Source organism: Pseudorasbora parva, chromosome 3, assembly GCF_024679245.1.
Source record: "Pseudorasbora parva isolate DD20220531a chromosome 3, ASM2467924v1, whole genome shotgun sequence".
Classification (NCBI taxonomy): Eukaryota; Metazoa; Chordata; class Actinopteri; order Cypriniformes; family Gobionidae; genus Pseudorasbora; species Pseudorasbora parva.
This window is the reverse complement of record NC_090174.1, coordinates 59,214,329-59,234,891: the sequence shown is the minus strand read 5'-3', so window position 1 is coordinate 59,234,891 and position 20,563 is coordinate 59,214,329. Positions and strand designations below refer to the sequence as shown.

Genomic DNA, 20,563 nt, shown 5'->3' with positions numbered 1-20,563 from the left:
TCTAACCACCGATCCCAATTTTTGGCGTCTTCCTGTACGAATTTACGGATCATGGATTTAAGAGTGCGATTAAATCGTTCGACCAAGCCGTCTGTTTGTGGGTGATAGACGCTTGTCCGAATAGATTTGATGCCCAATAATCCGTATAATTCGCTTAACGTGCGTGACATAAACGCCGTGCCTTGATCAGTGAGGATTTCTTTCGGAATCCCCACTCGGGAGATTAAACGAAACAGTGCGTCCGCAACACTCTTCGCCGAGATGTTGCGGAGAGCCACTGCTTCCGGATATCGTGTTGCGTAGTCCACGATAACTAGCGCAAAACGATGTCCGCGTGCGGATCGTTCTAATGGCCCGATGAGGTCCATCGCAATTCTCTCGAAGGGGACCTGCATTAATGGAAGGGGGCGCAATGGCGCTTTTGGGGCGGCCAGTGGATTCACCAACTGACATTCAGGACAAGACGCGCACCACCTGCGCACATTGTCGTGAATGCCTGGCCAAAAAAATCGGGTCATTAAACGATTCAGCGTGGCCGCCTGTCCCAGGTGGCCCGCCATTGGGTTAGAGTGAGCCGCCTGGAAAAGCATTTCCCGGCGGCTCTTTGGTACTAACAACTGGGTTGTATCCACTTTTGTCTGAGCGTCTTGGGTCACTCGATACAACCTGTCCTTAATTATGGCAAAATAAGGATACGTGACGGGCAATGCGGGTTGAAGGGACTGACCGTCGATAGTGCAGACCTGCTGGAAAGCATGTTTTAGGGTCTCGTCTTGAGACTGCTCCAGAGGGAAGTCATCGCGGTCCGAGAGAATCAGTCTCTCGACCCCGCTCGGTTCCTCTGAAGCAGTTCCCGAGGGCCCCGTATCAGTCTCGCCAACCTGCACACGCACCGCCCCGTTCCTAGCCTTGTTCTCCCAAGCGGCATCCGCGCATAACGACCCCAATAACGCCGGAAAGGCGGGCCAATTCGTCCCCAGAATTAGCGGATGCCGGAGGTGGGGACTAACCGCCACCTCAACACTATGATTTTCTCCCCTAAACTGTATCGTGACTGGGACAACCGGATATTCCACCACATCCACGTGCACACACCGCACCTTAACCATGCGGCTTGTATCCAATGCCCCAGGCTGCATCAGGCTTTGATGGATCGAGGTTTGGTTACATCCTGAATCCACCAAGGCCTGATATGTACCCCCCTTGATACTCACAGGAATTTGGTACTCTCCTGCTTGATCAGGGGTGGTCCGCTGGAAGTCCGGGACCCGGATCATTGTCCCGATGTCCATCATCGGACATCGGTCCACAAAATGGTCCGGGTCGCCGCACCGCCAGCAGGCCAGCCCAGGCCTGCCCGCCGCCCCTGCGGCGGGGAGTGGGTTGGAATATGAGCACGGAGGGGGGGTGGAACCGGAACCGTTATCCCCGCCCGACCCCAGCAGCCCCGCCCCCCTGGGCGGGGCCCTCGAACTCCCGTACTGCCCTGGGCCCATTCCACCCCGGCCTCTGGGGGGAATGCGAGGGGGCCCTGGAGGGCGGGACCTAGGGAGAGGGACAGGGCGAGAAGGAGAGACAGAGGGGGGAGAGAGAGAGAGGGAGAGGTTAGTAGGGGCTCGCCGACCCCCGGGCACGCCACCAGATGGTCCTCCGCCAGGTTGATGGCCGTCGTCAGCGACGTGGGCCGGTGGCACTGGACCCACTCGGCGGTCTTCTTGGGTAGCCGAGCGATAAACTGCTCCAGTACCACCAGATCGACGATGTGGTCCACGTCGCTTCCACCGGCCAATAGCCATTTGCGGCACACGTCCCGGAGCTGTTGGGCCATCGCGAAGGGTCGGCCGGCCTCACCCCACTCCAGCGAGCGGAACCGCTGACGATGCTGCTCGGGGGTCCGACCGACCCGCTGGATGATGGCCCTCTTCAGGTCTTCATAATCCAGGAGGTTCGCCACCGGCAGTTGTTGGGCGGCCGCCTGGGCTTCTCCAGTGAGCAGTGGTATGAGGCGCACCGGCCACTGTGCCCGGGGCCACCCGCAGGCCTCCGCTGCTTTCTGGAAAAGGTCGATGAAGGCCTCGGGATCGTCCTGTGGCCCCATCTTGTGTAGGGGCACGTGGACCGGTGCGCTGGCGAGCCCGGCGGCTTCGGTGCGAACCTCCCGGTCTACCCAGCTCCGGAACCTCTCGCGGTCCTCTTGCTGGCCGCGGACGATGGCCTCGAATCGGCGCTCCTGGTCCGCCCGCAGGTCCAGCATGGACTGGTGTTGTTCCTGGTGGAGGGCCGCGAGAGAGGTGATGATGTCCGCAAACGGCGAGGCGGAGGGCGTTGGTGTAGTCATGGCGGCGGCGCGGTCCTACTTCCTTCCCGGGTTTCGGCACCACTGTAACAAAGTTCGATATAATGAGGAAGGAAGAGGACACGGGGGTCGGCTGGACGGTTGATGCTTGTCTCTTTATTTTCTCTATAACCAGTGGTGGGCCGTCAGGGCCAGCAGGGCCTTCTCTGCTGGCCCTGTCAAAATCATTATATATATATATATATATATATATATATATATATATATATATATATATATATATATATATATAGTTACGATTATATTTCCAGAAAGAATGTATTTATTTTTGGTGTATTTTCCATATGTCATCATCTAAACGCATCACAGCCCCGAGGACCAGCACTAGTAGAATAGCTTGCCTTCCATTGAAGCTGCTATTTTCCATTGGACCATAGCTTTGACTGACGTGGGTCATTAGCCAATCAAAATTTGATGTGTAGTGATAGAACGGCCCAGAGGCCCAGCGATGTGTCGGTGTGCTACCCCCTGCTGATGTCATCAGCCGTCTGAACTTTTCGCGGGTTGTGAGAATTCTGTGTGAAATAAACTATGGCCGCCGCGGATGACGGGCTGCGTGCGAATGATGTCAAGCCGGCAATGTTAGCTAACAAGCAGTGTTTTTTCTGTTTCTTTGGATGTTCTCTTCGTCCGTATTTTTGTTTGTTTAAGAGTATTTGTGCCAGCTGATTTTGATTCTTTTCACCATTTGCCTTAACGGTGACACGTGAGTGCAGTATCATCAATAAATAGTCAAATTGCCTTTTTGTCTAGCGTGTACTTTTTGCTTGCCCCCTTCCCAACGAACACTATGAAAGCAAAGTTCGTAGTAGTATTGCGTACAGTGCATTATTGTATTTTGCGTGTGTGTGTGTGTGTGTGTATTATGACACACAGGAGAGGGTGAAATATGAGGACATTGGCCATGTCACTTTTCAAAATGCTTATAAATCATACAGGATGAGGTTTTTTTTAGAAAGTAAAAATGCATAATGTTTCCTGTGATGGGTAGGTTTAGGGGCAGGGGCAGTGTAGGGGGATAGAAAATACGGTTTGTACGGTAGAAAGACCATTGCGCCTATGGAATGTCCCCATATGTCACAAAACCAAACGTGTGTGTGTGTTGTTATGGCGACGGCGTGGGGCTTGTTGATCGCGTGTATGTGTGTGAGTGTGTGTGTGTTTGTGTGTGCGTGTTGTTATGGCGTGGGGCGTGTTGATCGTTAGTGAAGGCCCTGACTGAAACCCCACGGTACGCTACTGTCTATAACTCATAAACACACAGGTGTGGATTCACATAAACACGATCACACGATCACTTCCGGGTCGGCACTTCCGGCTTCCGGTTACTCAGTCTCTGTGGGGGTTTGGCATCAACCGTCCGATCTCTCTCTCTCCTCGATCTCCGGTTCCACCGATGTTTTATACCCTCTCCGCGCTCATTACTAGAACGAGAGACAGGTGTTATTAATCTGCTTCCAACCCACTCACTTACCGCTTGTCCCGCGGCTCTCTCTCCCGCTGCAGACCTCGCTGAACCACGCCCCCCTTGCCACAGTATCCTTAACATACCTTCTGATGTTAATTCATGTTAATTCTTTGACTATGACAAGGTGATCACATTCACTCGTGCCGCGTTGCTGCTTGAACTGATGTGTCTTTACAGTGATCTGTCATGTCACATTAAAGAGCATCAATATGGCATCACTTGAATTTAATGATAAAATTGACAGAATACATATGTTCTTGTGTTTGTGTAAATAGTTTTTTGGGTTTTTCTTGGGCATCAAAAAAAAGTTTTTAATGTATATTTGTTTTACAGATTGTTTTGTCAATAAATGTAGAGGATTTAAATTTGGATGTGTTTATTATACGAAATTGCAGCTGTATTATTTGAAAAATGTAATTATGAATGTATTTCATTATATTAGAGTGTACATGTAAATTACGTTAAGGTATATTTAGTTCATATTAATTGCTTGTTTTTAAGACAGTAGAATGGATGTCAGTACATTGAGCAGTGCACTTTAATTACAATTTTAATACACTAGAAGCGATTATGAAAGTACATATAAAGTTGTATTTAAGTACCACTTAAGTTGTTCCAAAAAATCACTCTTAATTGCAACTTATAGTATTTTATTTCAACTTAATATGTGATAAATTTGAAATCAATTACATATAATGTGTGTTAAGTACACCGAAAACATTGCATTTAATTCACACTTAAGTGTATATTTAGCTGACATTAAAGTATGTTTTAGTTCACATTAATTGCTTGTCAGTACATTGAGCAGTGCACTTTGATTACAATTTTAATACACTAGAAGTGATTATGAAAGTACATATAAAGTTGTATTTTAGTACCACTTAAGTTGTTCCAAAAAATCACTCTTAATTGCAACTTATTGTATTTTATTTCAACTTAATATGTGATAAATTTGAAATCAATTACATATAATGTGTGTTAAGTACACCGAAAACATTGCATTTAATTCACACTTAAGTGTATATTTAGCTGACATTAAAGTATGTTTTAGTTCACATTAATTGCTTGTCAGTACATTGAGCAGTGCACTTTAATTACAATTTTAATACACTAGAAGCGATTATGAAAGTACATATAAAGTTGTATTTAAGTACCACTTAAGTTGTTCCAAAAAAATCACTCTTAATTGCAACTTATTGTATTTTATTTCAACTTAATATGTGAAAAATTTGAAATCAATTACATATAATGTGTGTTAAGTACACCGAAAACATTGCATTTAATTGCACAATTAAGTGTATTTGGTATAAGTATATTATCTGTGTAATAAGTACACTTTATAAAAGTACACTAAAGTGCACTTTTTTTCACAAGGGTGGTTTCACTGTGTACTAATTGAAAAGCATAACACAACACTTACTATTGTTTTACCTCAGTATCCATAGTTTTACTGTAGTATTTGTAGTTAAAACATGGTACCATACCATGATTTTGACACAGTAACTGTTTTTACTGTGTACTATTTGTATTTAAGCACTATGACTACAACACTTACCATGGTTTCACTACAGTAAATGTAGTTTTACTGTGGTACGTGTAGCTAAAGCACAGTAACCATGGATCTTACCATGGTTTTACCTCAGTAATCATAGTTTTGCTGTGGTGTTTGTAGTTAAACAGTAACCAAAACATATACCATCGTTTTTACCACAATAACCAGAGTTTTACTGTGGTATTTGTCATTAAAGCACTGTAACCACGACACTTACGATGCTTTTAAAGCAGTAACCATAGTTTTTTTCTGTGGTAGCTGTAGTAAAAAAGCATAGTTACACAAAACCTTACCATAGTTTCAAAACAATGACTACAACACTTGCCATGCCTTTAATGCTTTTTTGTTATTCAATATTTATGTTATTGTTAATATTTTTCTGTCTTGCAGTTTCTTCAGATCACCTGCTCCTCCATCTCCATCTCCCACAACAACCTTAAATCCAACAGTTATTTTAAGAAGCCATTTCTTGCAAAAGCTCACTAACTGTCTGTCTGTCAGCTTTTTTTCTGAACTGTATTTTGTAAATCATCTACACATATCTTGGCATATTTTTGTTATTTTCATATTTTCTACACATTCTTGGCAAAACTCAAAATCTAATTTTGACCAGTTATGTCAGAAAGCTGCTAGTATTAACAGGGAACTTGAACTCAAAGCTCCCAATGCTGATCTTGAAGAAGCTGCAATGGAGGCTGAACAAGTCCTTTAAAGGTTCAGCCCTTCACAGGTAAAGGTGAACACATTTAGCTTTAACAGATTTGTTTTGTATTAAGGAATGTATCTTTATTATGTTATGTGTTATTAACTTTCCTTAAAGTCCTTCCTCTTATATATATTGGTCACAGATCATTTTTAACACTGCCTCAACATGCATATATTTCTCTTTGTTTCAGCTGAAAAGGAAGTGATGTCAAGGGCTTGTTTAACCTGTCTTGTTCATGGAGTGGGATGAATTTGGCGGTTTATGGAGAAGACGAAAAGAAAAGAAGAAAAAGCTGCAACGGTAAATATTTCCAGTGGTATGTCTGTTTTTGTCGTAACCCTTGATTGAACATCACTGCATTTACATTTCGCACAGAATTGGAGGTTTCTTAGGCCCTGTCCACACGAAGCCAGCGCTTTCCTAATCCGATCTTTTTTCCCCTCGTTTCAAGAAATATCTGCGTCCACACGAGATTAAGAAAACGGACTAAAAACGATGTAGTTTGCATGCCAGGCCAGTGTGTGGCGCTGTAATTCTGCCACAGAAATACACTAAAAACGGAGAAGAAGAGTTGTGGCTAGAAGGGGTATAGCAGTGGTCGGAGGTGAGGCAAAATCTCACAATAAAATAATAAATACATTTGCAACTTAACAGATGTGTTTTATTAATGCCTACACCTACCCCAACCCAAAACATACCCTTACAATAATGCAGATACGTTAATTAAATGACGCGATGTTGATGTGCGCATGCCCAGTGCCCGTAGTTGTATCCCTTTAACTCTTCACTGTGCTGGATGTAGTGTGATGACATCACCGTTTCAGAAAATATACGGATTTGCTGTACACACGAAGACGGAAGATGATCGTTTTCAGATTTACCCACTTTGGGACCCGGTTTCGAAAAATATCGGATTCATGCTTCTAAAACGCCGGATCTGTGTGGACGAAACGCTGATACAGTACAAAATGTATACGTATACAGCTAAACGCGTCTCCGTGTGGACCGGGCCTTAAACTTTACATATCACACTGCTCCATCAGTAAGAATCTAATAAAGCACGGTTAGTCAAACTCGGTCCTGGAGGGCCACTGTCCTGCAGAGTTTAGCTCCAACCCTAATCAAACACACCTTCCTGTGATTTTCTAGTGATCCTGAATCTAGCTTGCTCAGGTGTGTTTGATCAGGGCTGGAGCTAAACTCTGCAGGACAGTGGCCCTCCAGGACAGAGTTTGAGGAACCCTGTAAAAAGTGTCATGTCAACGTAGTAGTAGTTCACACAGATTGTTTATATATGTAAATACGCACTACACCTTACGTCTTTTGCAATATCTCGTGCATGACATAACATTATAAAAAGTCGGGGCTCAAGTTAAAATCAGTTCAACTTCTCATCTCGAGACCTTGCGGGTTATTTTCCCATTCCACTGCCCGCGACTCGCGTTTTTCAAAGCAAACACGATTTCTGTGTGAAAAAGGCCATGATTCATTGTCTCGCTATCACCAGAACAAGCTCAATTTAAGATTGAACATTGGTCTGGGGAGTCTGCTCAGAATTTTCTACTGCACAAGAGGCATGATCAATGGGCATAATTCAAATGACTTTGTTTGCAATTGATAGTCCATCAAACAATCAGACCACAAGAGGCGTGAGCAATAAGCATCGACCTATCGCTTCTCTATCCGTCATCGTGTTAAATCCACCAATAGCCCACCTGGTGGATAAGCCAGTCTGTGATTGGTTCCCGCAAAAGTGTGTAACAAAAGCAGTAGAAAGGAATGTGCAGGTTTCCAGACTGAGCTGCAGGGTGAAATCAAATCGCTGGCAGATCGGGCTGGGTTTATCCAGTCTACATACTTCATACAACCGCAATAGGGATATTAGAAAATGTCTGCAATTTTAAGTGATAAAGCTTTATAAAGTCAGGATTCTGATTGATTGTCAATGTTTTTATTGTTTCATCTCATTTATTTTAATAAAATTATCTTTCATCATGTCTTGCAGGTTTTCTCATGGATTGTTCATTCTCTATCAGCTCTCTGCATTATCAAACCCAATGGCCCCTTTGCTAACAGTAATCACTCACTCGCTCGCTCATAAACACACACACTCACTCGCTCACTCACTCACTCACTCACTCGCGCACGCGCACACACTGTTACGCCCGCCTGTTGCCCCCTGCTGGCTCTGCTAGACAGTGCAGATGTTAGTTGGGCGACAGGTGTATTCTATCAGTAATCAACCCTCTATTATGGCGTTTGGGATATAAGGTCTGGGTGCTCAAGAGTTGCTCTCGCGCTGCTCTGGAGAGTTGAGTGTGAGTGGTGAGTAGGCGGGTGGCAACACTGGACTGTGACTGGAGCATTGATGGAGGGAAGTGACGGTAGTACCGGAAGTGATCTGGAGATGGAGGGAGAATCTAGTGGTAGGAGTACAGAAGTAATGGATTGGAGTAAAATTGCCAACCGTAAGAGAAAGAAAATCTCTAGAAACGAATCAGGAACTGATAGTGGAAAAGGAAAAGAAAGGATGCAGGCATGTACAAGCAAGGAGGATTTGAAGGTAATGATGAAGTTTGCAGAGAGCAATGTAATCAATCCGGTTAAATTAACCAAGGCACTTAAGAAAGCAATAGGCAATATAGAGAGTGCCAAGAATTTGAGAAACGGAAATCTTCTAATTTTCTGTAAAAATGAAAAACAACAGAAAGCTGCCCAGGGCATAAAATCAATATGTGGACAATCAGTGAGTTGTACAATACCGAGTAAGAGAGCTTGGTTAAGGGGAGTGATCTCTGGAATACCAATTGAGGTTTCCAATGAAACAGTAAAGAGCAACATATCAGGGGCCAAGGTGCTTGAAGTGAAAAGACTCAAATGTGTACGAAACAAAGAGAAAGTAGATAGTCTTTCACTAATGATTCAATTTGATGAGGAAAGAATGCCAGAGAGAGTGTACATTGGATATGTCAGTTATGTGGTAAGAGCATATGTACCTCCTCCAATCAGATGTTTTAAATGTCAAAAATATGGGCATGTAGCTGCAGTCTGTAAGGGAAATCAACGATGTGCTAGATGTAGTGGTAACCATGAATATGGAAAATGTGAACAAGGGACACAGCTAAAATGCTGCAACTGTGGAGGCGAACACAGTGCTGGCTTTGGGGGATGTGAGGTACATAAGAACGCTGTAAAAATTCAGAATGTCAGGATGCAAGAGGGAATATCATATGCTGAGGCAATTAAAAAAGTGAAACAGACAAAAGTGGGTCAAGTAAATGAGAAAACAGCTCCAATGAATCAGGAAAATATATCAGTATCGCAACCTAGAATAAATGAGGAATTTCTCAAAGTTGGAAAAGTTGAATTCATTACATTTTTAGCTGAGGTAATAAATTGTGCTGCACAAACCGAAAGCAGAACGGAGAGGATAAAAATCATAATTAAGGCAGCTGAAAAGCATCTACAGTTTGGAGATGTCTCCCTGGAGCAAGTAAACGAAAAACTCAAGGGTCAAGTAGTAGAGGCAACATGTGGAGGCTCTTAATGGTTTTACTAGTTTTACAGTGGAATGCAAGGAGTTTAATCGCAAATGGGCAAGAGTTTAAAAAGGTAATAGAAGATAAGGAATGCAAACCTCATGTTATATGCATACAAGAGACCTGGCTGAAACCTCATTTAGATTTTGTGATGCAAGGATATACAGGCATTAGAAGGGATAGACAGGCAGGTAATGGTGGAGGGGTGGCAACATTTATTAAAAATGAAATTGCATATAGAATATTAGAAATAAATGAAGAATATGAATCCATTACAGTAGAAATATTTTTAAGGAAACATAGTGTTAAAGTAATTAATTTTTATAATCCTTGCAATAGGTTAAGTATTGAAGTGTTAGGAAACATAATCAATATGGGGATTAAAAAAGTAATATGGTGTGGGGATTTTAATGCATATAATACTTTATGGGGAAGTGGTAATACATATCACAATGGTAAAGTAATAGAAGAAATGATGGATTTAAAGGGTTTGGTGTGCATGAATGATGGTAGAGCTACAAGAATTGATGTAACTCGGGGTACTTGCTCACATATAGATTTAACACTGGTGTCGGAATGTTTAGCAGGGATGTGCGATTGGGATGTTTGGGAGGACTCTACAATAGGAAGTGATCATTATGCTATTAGTTGTAAAATAGGAGTGGTGGTTAGTGAAATTATAGAGGATAAGATGTGTAGATGGAAATTTAAAAAAGCAAATTGGGAGGCATTTAAATATGTTAGTGAAGTAAAGTTACAAAAGTTGTTTTTTAATGAGGAATTGGACAGTGTAGAAATGCATAATGAGAAATTATGTCAAATTCTGTATAGTACAGCTGAACAAATTATTGGTAGAAGCAAAGGAATAAAAAGAAATAAGTCAGTTCCATGGTGGACCGAGTTATGTAGTGAAGCAATTAAAGCTAGAAATAAGGCTTTTAAAAAGGTTAGAAAGAAGTATAAATTTGATGACCTAATTCAATATAAAAAAACACAAGCCAATGTGAGAAGGGTTATAAGAGCTGCTAAAAAGAATTACTGGAGAAGTTATTGTGATTCCATAGGGGAGAAAGTAGATGTCAGTGAAGTATGGGGTATGATCAGAAAGATGGGGGGTTTAAAAAGAAACTTTGGTCTACCTGTTTTGAATAATGAGGATAGAATAGCTGTGACTAATGTAGAAAAGGCAGAAATGTTAGCAGAGGTGTTTGTTAAGGTACACAGTAATGATAACATATCAGAAGAAATGGAAATAAATAGAGAGCAAAGTATAAAGGAACATCCAAATATTATGATGGAGAAAGAGACATCCAATGATAATTTTGATGTGGAATTTTCATTGTATGAATTAAAGAGAGCAGTTGGGGGAGTTAAGCAAACATCTCCAGGAAAGGATGAGATATGATGCTATACGATGATAAAAAATTTATCCGATGTGTCTTTGAATTATATATTGTGTCTTTTTAATAAAGTCTGGAGAACAGGGAGACTTCCTATATCATGGAAACATGGGGTTATTATTCCTATATTAAAGCCAGCTAAGAACAAGCATAATGCTACAAATTATAGACCTATAGCGTTAACGTCGAATTTGTGTAAAATAATGGAACGTATGATTGTATTCAGATTGAGCTATTTATTAGAAAGGAAAGGAATTATTTCACCTCATCAAAGTGGATTTCGGAAAGGACGCAGTACTTTAGATGCTGCCATATGTTTAGAGATGGATATAAGAAAGGCTCAAGTCAATAAGGAGGTGGTAATAGGTATATTTTTTGACATTGAAAAAGCTTATGACATGCTTTGGAAGGAAGGGCTATTAATAAAGTTAGAACAATTAGGGATAAAAGGAAGAATGTTTAACTGGGTAAAAGATTTTTTGCTGAATAGAACAGTCCAGGTAAGGGTTGGAACATCATGTTCTAGAATATACCGAATAGATAATGGTACTCCACAAGGAAGTGTGTGCAGTCCAATATTGTTTAATATAATGATAAATGATGTATTTCAAAATGTCAAATTAGATATAGGAAGATCTCTTTATGCTGATGATGGAGCAATATGGAAGAGGGGGAGAAATGTATCATATGTAACACAAATCATTCAAACAGCCGTTAATGACGTGGAAAAATGGGCCAATAAATGGAGTTTTAAATTATCAATTGCTAAAACCCAACTAGTCTGCTTTGCGAAGAGAAATAATATCCCTGAAATAAAAGTGAAGCTGTATGATCAGGTTCTGGAACAAGTTAAAGTTATTAGATATTTAGGGATATGGATGGATTCTAGGTTGAATTTTAATACACATGTACAGAAATTGTTAGAAAAATGCAAAAAGGGTATTAATGTATTAAGATGTTTATCAGGGATGGAATGGGGAGCTAGTCGAAAGTCGATACAAAGAATATATTGTGCCTTGATCAGGTCAGTAATCGATTATGGATGTATTATTTATGGATCTGCATCAAAATCGCTTATTAAAAAAGTTGAATCAATTCAGGCACAATCATTAAGAATCTGTTGTGGGGCTTTTAGAACATCTCCTATAGCAGCGTTACAGGTTGAGGTAGGAGAAATGCCCATACATATACGTAAATTGAAATTATCAATGAATTATTGGATTAATATTAAAGGGCATTCAGAGACACACCCAGTCAAAGAAATATTAAAAGAGTGTTGGGAGTATGGAAATAATAGTATTACTAGTTTTGGTTGGACAGCAAACAAAGATGCTTTGACTTTAGGTATTAAGGAAATTCCAGTTAGTCCATCTATTGTTATTTCAGATATTCCTCCTTGGTTGCTTCCTACACCTCAAGTCGATTTTTGTCTTCAATATAAACTCAAGAATGAAAAATCCATACCTAAGGAGGTTGTTGTAAAAGAGTATTTGGAACAAGCATATTCCTCAATGCTCCATATATATACAGATGGGTCAAAGGATCCTATAACAGGATACACAGCAGCAGCTGTATACATTCAGAGATTCCAGGTCAACATTCAGAAAAGAATAACTAATTATGCATCTGTTTTTACAACTGAGTTGATAGCAATTCTATTGGCGATTCAATGGGTGGAGGATGTAAAGCCAATAAGGGTAGTTATTTGTTCAGACTCTATGTCAGCATTAAATAGTTTAATATCAGGGCAGTCAACAACTAGAACAGAATTAATATATGAGATTCTAATAATTTTTTTAAGAATACAGGAAATGGGTATAGTCCTGAAGTTCATATGGGTACCTGCACATGTGGGAGTACATGGGAATGAAACAGTTGACAAACTGGCAAAACAGGCATTACAACATAACAATATTGAAGTACAAATTCCACTAAGTAGGGTTTAAATAAAAGGAAGAATTAAAGAATACATGAATAAAAAGTGGCAAGAAGAGTGGGACAGGGAAATAAAAGGCAGACATCTTTACAATATTCAAAAACGAGTTGGCAAAGGGAGAGAGTGTTTTAATAGTAGGAAAGAAGATATCATCATTTCACGACTCCGAATAGGACATTCTGGATTAAATCATTCATTGTTTATAATAGGGAAACACCAAACTGGATTGTGTACCGCATGCAGTGAAGTAGAGACTATTGAACATGTACTTTTACATTGTGTATTATTTAGCAGGGAAAGAGAAGAGTTTATTAATAAATTGAAAGATATAGGATTAGTAAATTTTAGTATATCAAATCTATTAAGTTGTGCTTCAGGAGAATCAAGGATACAGAGGGAAATACTTAGTTATCTCAAAGAAACAGGATTGGATAGCAGAATTTAAAATTTATATATGGCATAAATATTATTTATTTATTTAATTACCTTTAATTACCTTTTTTTTTTTTTTTTTTTTTTAAGTCCCTGTTGATGCTTCACACTCCAGTCCAGTTGGTGGCGGTAATACACCATAAGTTGGATTGTCAACCGCCATTAAACAATACAAGAAGAAGAAGAAGAAGAGTTGCTCTCGCTCTCTCTCGCCATGTTTCTCCTGTTTATGTCATTTTCTTAATAGAACCTTCTTTATTGATTTTATGTGTCAGAGAAATATTTTGGTTACCACACGCGTGTTTTCTTTCTCCCCCTAGACGTTGGTTTTCTTTTGTTTGTTAAATAACTGTTTTCTTGTTTTATCAATAAATTGGTTTATTGTTTTAACCATTTAGTGTTTGCCTCTTTTATGTTGCGGCATATGAGCCAGCCGTAATATAAAAATGGGGTCTCGTTCCGGATTTTGAGCGTTTGTTTGAGGGAGTATTTGTATTGTCTCTTCAGGGTTTCTTGAGGATTGGCTTGCACTCCGGTTAGTTAGAGTGTTTCAGCTGGGCTGCGCATGAGCGGTCCTTCCATCGGAACACTATTTGTTGTTTTGTTGATTTCTTTTTATTTTGTTTGGAGTTTTGGAAGGAAATCCTGGGTGGGGGTACGCTTCTCGTGCAGCTGAGCTCATTTGGAGTACAGCTGTTACGAGGCTTAGCGTTTAAAGTCGCCTCGAGCCCGGCAGTCCTTTGAAGACTAGTTAGGATAGTTTCAACAAGCAGGTATATCGGAGATGTAAGGCCAATGGAAATCCTGGTGAGTACTCTATTTTTCTCCCTGTTTATCGTTAAAAAAAATTTATAAAGAGAGCATGTTGCTTGTTGCGTGTTGGTATTATGCGAAACTCGGTTTTGTTTACACAATTGTTGTGTTAGGGACAACCGCAGGTTATAGATAATTAGTGAATCGGGAAATCGCCTTTGTAGCCTATTGAGGACGGCCGATTGTTCACTAATGGTAAATTAACACTGCATCACGGGTAATGCGGGTTGTATAAATTCCTATTATAAACCAGGATCGTTTTTTCCACATTAAAGCACTAGAATGTTTATTGAAACAGTGACTTTGGGGCCTGTGGAGATTAAGTTGAATGATAAAAGCTAAATGTGGTTTTGAGTTTATTCATTCATCTTATGTTTCTAGTGTTGTTTAGTGGATTATTGTGCTAGGCTGTATGAAATGTTATCTCAATATGGGTGATATTGAATAATCATTTCAGTCTAGGCTGTTTTCTGGCACTAGGTAATTTTTTTTAAAAGGAGGTTTATTGAGATTATTTGGATTTATTGTGGTACACTTATCAGCTAATTTAATTGCGTAAGTTTATGCTGGTTCAAAATGACTTCAAATGAGGAATTGAATGTGGAGCTTTCTGAAAAGTTTCTAGATAGGTGCACCAAAGAACAACTTTTAGAACTTGCAGAGAGTCATGCTATTGTTTTGACTAGTAATGACAAGAAGCCCAAAGAAGATTTGTTAAGGGCTGTTAAAAGCCAGTTGATAGCCAAAGGAATTCTTGGTATGGGAGATGAGACTTTTGGTAAGGTACTATCTCCAAGAGTAGGGAGAGATGTAATGTCAAGAGAGAAACAAACACAGTTTGAGACGGAGAGACTATCGTTTGAAGGTACTCAAGCATTAAAAGATAAGGAATGGGAAAGACGACTTCAGTTAAAACAATTGGAGCTTGAACAGGATCGTGAGCATGCTCAGGTTGAGTTGAGAAAATTAGAGTATGCACGTGAGAGTGAACGTGAACAAAGGCAGTACGAGGTGAGGAAGCTAGAGCTCGAACTGGAAGTTAAGAAAGCTGAAGCTTCTAAATCTATTCCGGTTGTGCGGCCTTCTTTTGATGTTGGTCGAAATATTAAGATGGTGCCTCCATTCTGTGAACGTGACGTAGATAAGTATTTTGCTCATTTTGAAAGAGTTGCTTCTTCTCTAAAATGGCAAGAAGTTTGGACTTTACTTCTACAGTGTGTGTTGAAAGGGAAGGCTCAGGAAGTGTTTGCTTCTCTTTCTGATGAAGAGAGTGCAGATTTTAAACAAGTAAAAACTGCTATTTTAAGACCGTATGAGTTAGTGCCCGAGGCATATCGCCAACGATTTCGGGGCTACAAAAAAACTTGAAAACCAAACTTATGTTGAATTTTCTAGAGAAAAAGAGATTATGTTTACAAGATGGTGTCAGTCTAAGAGAGTAGAAACTTTTAACCAGTTGAGGGAGCTAATTCTGGTAGAAGAATTTAAAAACTGTGTGCCAGGATCTGTGTCTACTTATTTGAATGAGCAAAGGGCCTTGACTCTGTCAAATGCGGCTGTGTTGGCTGATGAATTTATTCTGACTCACAGAGTTTCTTTTCCTGATAGAGCATCAAGTGATCAGGGTAAAAAGTCATTTCGCAATCGATGGACACCTCCAGTGATTACATCAGGCACTGTGCCAGGTGTGCCTCCTGTGAGTCAGAATGTTTCACCAGATAAGAAAGGTAAGGTGGTCTGCTTTTACTGTCACAAAGTAGGACATAAAATCTCTGAGTGTAATGCTTTAAAGAAGTCAGTAAAGCCAGTTGGATTAGTTGGGCTTGAACCACTGGGGATTCATGTAAGCAAACAAAATTCTAGGGATAAAAAGGCGATATCAACTCCGGTAGAAGTTGGGGATCATTATACAGAGTATGCTCCATTTATTACTACTGGTATTGTGTCTCTGCCAGGACGAGAGGAGAACGTTTCTGTGCAAATCCTAAGAGACACGGGAGCTGCTCAGTCCTTCTTGTTAGAAGGAATTCTTCCACTCTCCGGTCAGACGGCAACCGGGGAGGATGTGTTAATTAGGGGGATAGAAATGACTTTCTTAAAAGTTCCCTTACATAAGGTACATCTTGCCTCTGATCTCATAACTGGTGATGTGATTGTTGGGGTGCGATCATCTCTTCCAGTGCCAGGTGTTGCTTTTATTCTGGGGAATGATCTTGCTCAAGGGAATGTTTGGGGAACATTTAAACCTGTACCATATACTGTTGTAGTCTCCACACCTGTGTCTGCAGAGATTCCTGATGAATGTGGTCAGAAATTTCCCCATGTGTTTCCTTCCTGTGCTGTCACTCGAGCCAGAGGAAAACAACTTAAAGCTGACCGATTGTGTGACCTTTCTGACACTCCTAACAGTGAGGTAATTATGGAGAGAACTTTACCTGTTCATTCTGTCAATTATGTTGATACCAGTGGTCTTCTACCAACAACTGAAGTTGATGGTGGAACGGTTGAAGATGAACCACTCGGTATGACTTTAACAGATAACATCACTGGGGGTTCATCTGACTACCCTTCTGAGGAGTCTGTCTCTTGGGAGAAGGGAAAATCAGAAAATCTTCTCCCCTCTATTCTGAATGTCTCTCGAGAGCATTTGATTCAAGAACAGTTAACTGACGTAACTCTTAAACCTTTGCTCTCAATGATTTCTATGGAAGGAGATATTGAGACTCTGTTACCTTCCTGCTACTTTTTAAAGGAGGGTCTGTTACTTAGACGGTGGGTCAGTGAAACAGAACCAGTCACTAAAGCGTACGTTCAAGTGGTAGTTCCTCTTAAATTTAGACAATCTGTGATCTGTTTAGCTCATGATGGAATGGCTGGACACATGGGGGTGAGGAAAACCTATGATCGATTGCAACGTAAATTCTTTTGGCCTGGTTTAAAGAGGGATGTGGCCAAGTTTATTCGAACTTGTCATGTGTGCCAACTCACGGGTAAGCCAAACCAGAAAATTCCTGTGGCTCCTCTTCAACCTATTCCAGCAATGTCAAAACCATTTGAGTATTTGCTCGTTGATTGTGTAGGTCCCTTACCTAGATCAAAGAATGGTGATCTGTATTTACTAACAGTTATGTGTTTATCTACTCGATATCCAGCTGCATATCCTGTCAGGTCCATTACTACGAAATCTATCCTCAAAGCTTTAACTGACTTTATGTCAACATTTGGCATTCCCAGAATTATCCAGTCTGATCAAGGCTCTAATTTTATGAGCCGTCAATTTGCTAAGGCTTTGCAGCAATTAAAAATCAGCCATAATATTTCCAGCGCATACCATCCTCAGAGTCAAGGGGCCCTCGAAAGATTTCATTAGACCCTGAAGTCCTTGTTGCGGTCGTATTGTGTTGAACTTGGGTCTGATTGGGAGGAGGGGCTGCCTTGGCTGCTTATGGGTGTTAGAGAGGTTATTCAAGAGAGTACTGGATTTAGTCCAAACGATCTGGTATTCGGCCATGAAGTTCTTGGTCCCATTGCAGTTCTTGCTGATAACTGGGTCTCTACGGAACCTTCCCAAAATGTGCTGTATTACGTTAGTGGTTTCCGATATCGGCTGTATGAAGCTCGGGCAATTGCTCAGAGAAAACTGGGGAAGTTGCAGAGTAAGATGGAGAGGTTGTTCAATAAACGAGCAGTCTCTCGGAAATTTGAGGTTGGAGACCAAGTTCTAGCTTTGCTGCCTCTTGTAAATAACCCTTTCCAAGCCCGTTTTGCAGGTCCATATCCTGTCCTTAAATGCCTCTCTGGACAGAATTATCTGTTGAAAACCCCAGAGCGACGTAAGGGAGTACAGGTTTGCCATGTAAATCTGTTAAAGCCCTATTTTCCTCATACATCTTCTGTTGGGTTAGTAACCACTGTAACAGATGAGTCATTATATTTGAGTGGAAAAGGGACTTCCCCTTCAAAGAGTTCTTCCTTGAATTGCATTGGGGATGACTGCGTCAATTTTCCTTCTCAAGGTATTATTGAAGGACGGTTGAATAATTCTGAGATGTATGAAAAATTGGTCCATTATCTACCCCATCTTTCCCAGTCTGAGAAAAATGATATTCTTCAGTTAGTAGAGTCTTTTCCTAACTTGTTTTCTGATGTGCCTAGTTGCACTACAGTTATTGAACATGACATTGATATGGGTACAGCTTTACCAATTAAGCAGCATGCCTATAGGGTAAATCCTCTGAAGCGGGAGATGTTGAAAAAGGAGGTTGCTTACTTATTGAATAATAACCTGGCTGAGGCCAGTTTTAGTGCTTGGAGTTCCCCTTGTCTTCTTGTAAATAAGCCCGATGGATCCAGATGAATACAGATTTTGTACAGACTATCGTAAGCTAAATTCCATTACTAAGCCTGATTGTTATCCTTTACCTCGCATAGATGATTGTGTGGACCGAGTCAGCTCTGCGACGTTTGTGAGTAAATTTGACCTTTTAAAAGGGTACTGGCAGGTTCCACTGACTGCTAGGGCAAGGGAACTTTCTGCATTTGTGACACCTGATGACTTCCTCCAATACCGTGTCATGCCATTTGGGGTTCGAAATGCTCCCGCCACCTTCCAGCGCCTTGTTAACAGGGTGTTGTCTGGTTTATCTGGCTGTGAGGCTTATTTGGATGATGTGGTCTTGTTTAGTTCAACTTGGGCAGATCACATAGACCAAATATTGGACAGGTTTGTCCAATTGATGCGAAGATTGAGTCTATCTGTGCTTTCCCAGTGCCTACAAATCGTAGAGAACTGCGTAGGTTTCTGGGAATGGCTGGGTATTATCGTGGGTTTTACCCCAATTTTGCATCCATTGTGACACCCCTGACTGATCTTATCAGTACTAAAATACCTTTTGAGTGGACTACAGCCCCACAGCAGGCATTTGATGGCGCCAAGGCCCTGTTGGCTAGTGCTCCTGTGCTTGTTGCACCAGACTTCTCTAAATCCTTTTGCTTGGCTATAGATGCAAGCGATACTGGAGCTGGAGCAGTTCTTTTACAGAAAGGTGAAGATGGAGTGGAACATCCAGTCTGTTATTTTTCAAAAAAATTCAACGTCCATCAGCGAGTTTACTCTGTTGTGGAAAAGGAGGCACTTGCCCTTGTTCTGGCTATTCAACATTTTGAAGTTTACTTGGGATCTTCTGCCAGTCCAATTGTGGTCTATACAGACCATAATCCTTTAGTGTTTTTACACCGAATGAAAAATCATAATCAGAGGATAATGAGGTGGAGTCTCATTTTACAACCGTTTCCCCTTGATATTAAACACATTCGGGGTAGTGAAAATGTTATTGCTGATGCCTTATCTCGAGCGTGAGTGTATATTTTGTAGTTTGCTCCCCTTTTTTTCCCTTTCTCTCCTCTTTCTATCCTGCTTCCTAGGGCCCAGGAAGCCGGAACCAAGGGGAGTGAAGGACGACGGGTGGAGAACGGTTTTTTTTGGACATTCCTAGAGGAATGTTTTTTGTGGGGGAGGTGTTACGCCCGCCTGTTGCCCCCTGCTGGCTCTGCTAGACAGTGCAGATGTTAGTTGGGCGACAGGTGTATTCTATCAGTAATCAACCCTCTATTATGGCGTTTGGGATATAAGGTCTGGGTGCTCAAGAGTTGCTCTCGCTCTCTCTCGCCATGTTTCTCCTGTTTATGTCATTTTCTTAATAGAACCTTCTTTATTGATTTTATGTGTCAGAGAAATATTTTGGTTACCACACGCGTGTTTTCTTTCTCCCCCTAGACGTTGGTTTTCTTTTGTTTGTTAAATAACTGTTTTCTTGTTTTATCAATAAATTGGTTTATTGTTTCAACCATTTAGTGTTTGCCTCTTTTATGTTGCGGCATATGAGCCAGCCGTAACAACACACAGACACACACACACACACACACACAAACCCTTTCTGCCAACTTCTGCTTATAGCATCTCTACTTGTATTAATTTCTCCTCTACAGTGAACAGTCCCAAATTATAAGCAACTTTTTTTGTTTTTTCTTTTTTTCTTCTTTTCTTTATAGTGGCACAATCTGGAGAAGTACCTGGGTGACAGAGGATGCTGTGCTGGGCACTTATGTTTGTCTTTAAACAGTTTGACATATCAATAAACATTGTGAAATGACTACAAAATGTGTGCATTCATTGTTTTGTTTTTACTTTTTTACTTTTAACTTTTTTTTTATTCTTATAGTTAAACTAGTAAAGTTAAGAATTACAAAAGGTTTTCAGGAAACACAGTGATTAAATGTATACTGTACATACACTATAAATACACTGTAAATATTACATAAGCACTATATTTAAATATTAGCTGCACTTATCTTAGGTCTT

General features: G+C 40.9%; 1 long non-coding RNA gene across 2 annotated transcripts; it reads left to right on the top strand.

Moving 5' to 3' along the window:
• The first annotated feature begins 5,762 nt into the window (after positions 1 to 5,762).
• LOC137072087 (uncharacterized) lies at positions 5,763 to 20,362 on the top strand. Of its 2 annotated transcripts, none has more exons than XR_010904617.1 (4): positions 5,763 to 6,106; positions 6,273 to 6,382; positions 8,088 to 8,157; positions 20,254 to 20,362. It is a non-coding gene; the product is annotated as an uncharacterized lncRNA (long non-coding RNA). The 2 variants fall into 2 exon arrangements; XR_010904618.1 differs by having other exon boundaries at positions 6,273 to 6,398.
• The last annotated feature ends 201 nt before the right edge of the window (positions 20,363 to 20,563 follow it).